The sequence below is a fragment of the Leiobunum rupestre genome, chromosome 8 (genome assembly GCF_980474605.1).
Source record: "Leiobunum rupestre chromosome 8, qqLeiRupe1.1.hap1, whole genome shotgun sequence".
Lineage (NCBI taxonomy): Eukaryota > Metazoa > Arthropoda > Arachnida > Opiliones > Sclerosomatidae > Leiobunum > Leiobunum rupestre.
This window is the reverse complement of record NC_143391.1, coordinates 3,342,437-3,346,164: the sequence shown is the minus strand read 5'-3', so window position 1 is coordinate 3,346,164 and position 3,728 is coordinate 3,342,437. Positions and strand designations below refer to the sequence as shown.

Here is a 3,728-nt window from a genome sequence, read left to right as displayed (position 1 = left end):
TACGCTGAATTTCAATCTTGTTTACAGATAGATAAAAATAGGAACATTATTCGAGACTATTAAAATGACTACGACAAACGTGGACTTATCTCAGGCACTGTATAAAACACCGAACTTTTTAGGCGTGTTTTCTTCAGATAATTTAAAACCCATGGTGAAATATCCGCAATCGCTTATCATTAATTTTGATAAAAGGGGCGAAACAGGTTCTCATTGGATTTGCGTCTACGTCGATGGCCGAAAACGGGGATTCTATTTTGATTCAATGGGGCTTCCCCCATTTTTACCCACAATCAGAAAATATTTAAATTCAATGTGTAAGACGTGGACATTTAGCAAAAGACGATTGCAAGGACTAACTAGTAACGTTTGCGGCGAATATTGCGTAATGTATATTTTGCATAGAACTAAAGGACAGAGTACAAAAACGTACTACCAAAAGTTTTCCAAAAATTGGGAAAAAAACGACAGCAAGATATTTTTATCTTTCGCAAATCATGCTAGAAAAATCATCACATCGAATTTAGCGAATCCATTAGCTAGAGAGAGAGGTATGGTGACTGACTGGAAAAAATCCGGTTCCAGAGGATAAAACAATATATTCCCACGCTATCTGGTATCTTTTAGAGATATGACCCGACCTCTCTCGAAAACATGCGCGCGCTTCTATGGGCGCCAAACCATTTACTTTCGAATAAAATAAACCATCCAAAAACAAAAAAATTAAAATAGAATCAGAAAGTATTGGTAAACTAGTTAGGACAACGTGGGTGGTTTACGCAATCTAGCATGAAAACAAAACATTGGTAGAAATATATTATTGCATTATTCCTGTACGTTCTATTTAAAGTACTTTCTAAAAGTCATTGAAATCTGTTACCGTCTTGAACCATTGAAATATGTTTTCTACCCGTCATTAACAAAATATCTTTAGTACACGCAAAATAAGATTGGTGAAAAAAACATTGCCTTAGATAATTTAACAGGGATTTAGTTAGCTTTGGGTCTTGTAATGATAAAAAAAAAAAGATTGAAATTTGACTCTGCCATTTTATTTAATAATATAAACTCATGTACGCGAAAAAAAACAATTGTAAACAATTTTTCCTATGTAACTTTTTTCACTCTTAATAAATACTTTAAAAAAACGTAACAAAAAAAAGACTCTTTATTGAAAATCGCTTACCCTTTTTTTTCCAGAATTTCGTTAAGTCAACCAGTCCAATGCAAGAACGTACTACAATGCGGACTCTTATCTGTAAATTTGTTAGACTTTGCACGAACCTAAACCATCTTCTCGTGACGTACGCTAAGAGGAAGATGGTGGAAATTCCCAGTCTCACGAAATTAATTATCTACGAACACTATTTAACCAATGGAAAAATTTACAGACTTTACCCACTTATTTACACACTGAATAGATTCCACACTCAATCACTAACTTAGATTTCATCACGGAAAAGAAGGAGATAGGATATAGGGGCTAGGAATTGGTGGGGATGGAAAATGGTATAAAAAGGGAGTAAATCAATTAGAACAAATTATTCCAACCTTTTTCTTTGCTTGGAGCAAAAACTAAATTGAAATCAAAAATGAGGTAAATATTATTTTAAGATTTAAATAACTTTTAGAACAAAAATTTTAGATTTTAATTTTCTTCATGTAGAATTGAAGAATTGAAGGGAATTGTATTGCAAAGTGCGAGCGATGATACAATTAAATTTGAGATTAGAATAAGGTAATAAATTAAATTTCACGAATTATTTATACTGTACTAAAGTTAAAATTTTATGTATTGTTCTGTTAGCTTTGAGGTTGGAGAGCCCAGGAAGCTTCTTCAAGTCTGGGAACATCAATTATATTGGGACGATGAGGGCGAAATACATTCCAGTAGGATACTACTCATCGTCCCAATTATTTTATAATAAAAAAATTAACATTTATCACGATTCTTTTATTTTCCTATCCAACAATAATCATTTCAGTATATATCAAACATTACAATAACAAGGATTATATGCAATTGCAATTGCTAAAATAGTGTATTCTACCGAGTTAATAGTCTCTAAGATTTCCTCCTGGGGGGTTCCCCCCGAAACAGGATTAATTTTTATCAAAGTTGTATCAGAAGTAAATTAGTGCGAAGTAAGCGCAATGTATTTTCAGCTATTCTAATTTGCCTAATTTAACACGTGACGAATTTTTTTCGCTAACCGATGAGCAGTAACCTCTATTTTTGGTTACATTTTACATTCTCCCGTGACGTCAATTGGTTTCAGCCAATGAGAAATCAGGATTTACTTGAAGTTTCGAGTGTTATTTGATCTCTAGATATACGACTCAGCGTTCTTTTAGTTCCTGGACCTCATCGAGAAGAGACACGTAGATTTTCGAGCTCCGTACCCCGCCTTCTCGACTCTATTTACAGGCAAAGGCTTAAGGATTTCCGTAAAAGTAAGTGACTTTATTATTTTACTGTAGAGGGAAATTAGGCCTTGTTTAAATTGAAGTAAATAGACTTAGATTCTAGTCAAATAGTCTTAGAGTCTAACCAAAATAAATAGAAAAAACATTTATTGAAATTTAGGCTTAACCAATTAGGCTTAAGAATGTTGACAATAGCTTATAGAAACTATCAGTTTACAGTATGGACATCGAAGCGTATCGACTTGAAACTTTTCGTCACTGGAGAAACCCCCACGTTACTAAGGAACAACTAGCGAAGGCTGGATTCTACTATATTCAGCGGGGCGATGAAGTACGATGTTACAAGTGCCATGGCGTATTAGAAGGATGGGAATCAGGAGACGTACCAGAATGGGAACATGCTAGATTCTTTCCACACTGTCCGTCGAGGGATAATTCACCATCGGAAAAAAAGTACCTTTCGCAAGAATGGGAGATCCCGGCACCACCAAGGGCAGCGGCACTGGAGGATGACGATTTCATATCTATTCCGGTCAGACGTGGTGAGGTAGAACTTTTATTAAAATTATTTATACAATCCGCACTTGCAGAAGGTAGTTCGTTTCAGCCCATTAAATGAAATTGTACATATTCCTTACGAAGATCGAGTTAATTTTTTTTATATTGATAAAATGCGATTTAAACGCGTTATTTATAATGTCGGTCTAATATTAGAACCTGTTTTACGCAATCATGTAATTAAAAGTAAAATAAAATTGGAAATTAATTAAATTGAAAATAACTTGTTATTATTGCCTAGAGATTAGAAATTAAGGAGTTCTGAAGCGATAAGCAAACGGGTAAAAATCTAATCTCCAGATATCTGCGCGAGGAAAACAAATTCTGGAGAATGGGGATGGGGGAAAGCAACTGGTGATTAGAAGGGGTGAACGCAATGGGGGAAAGGAGCTGGTGAACGAGAGATAAAGTATCCAGTGAATGGGGGGTGGGGGAAAGCAACCCGTGAACGGGGGAATCTGGTGATTAGAAATTCTGGTGATTAGAAATTCTGGTGATTGGAAATTCTGGTGATTGAGATGGGGGCGCGGGTGGGGGAGGAACGGGGGAAAGCAGTGGGAGCCAAGCAAACAGCTTTGTGTCCTTCCGGTGATTGAGAATGAAATTCTCAATCACCGAAAGGACATCCCTTATCTCTTCTTTCACTTCCGCCGAAAAGAAGCGACGAATAAAAAATGGAAGAAGTGTGCAAGTTCCACTGTTCGGAAAAAAAACTTCATTCGAGCGACGAACTTCGTGAATTT

At 35.7% G+C, this 3,728-nt stretch overlaps 1 long non-coding RNA gene across 1 annotated transcript; it reads left to right on the top strand.

The window, feature by feature from the left end:
• Positions 1-1,664: 1,664 nt before the first annotated feature.
• Positions 1,665-3,153, top strand: LOC149931692 (uncharacterized). The gene is made up of 3 exons (XR_016472795.1): positions 1,665-1,738; positions 1,808-2,454; positions 2,640-3,153. It is a non-coding gene; the product is annotated as an uncharacterized LOC149931692 (long non-coding RNA).
• The last annotated feature ends 575 nt before the right edge of the window (positions 3,154-3,728 follow it).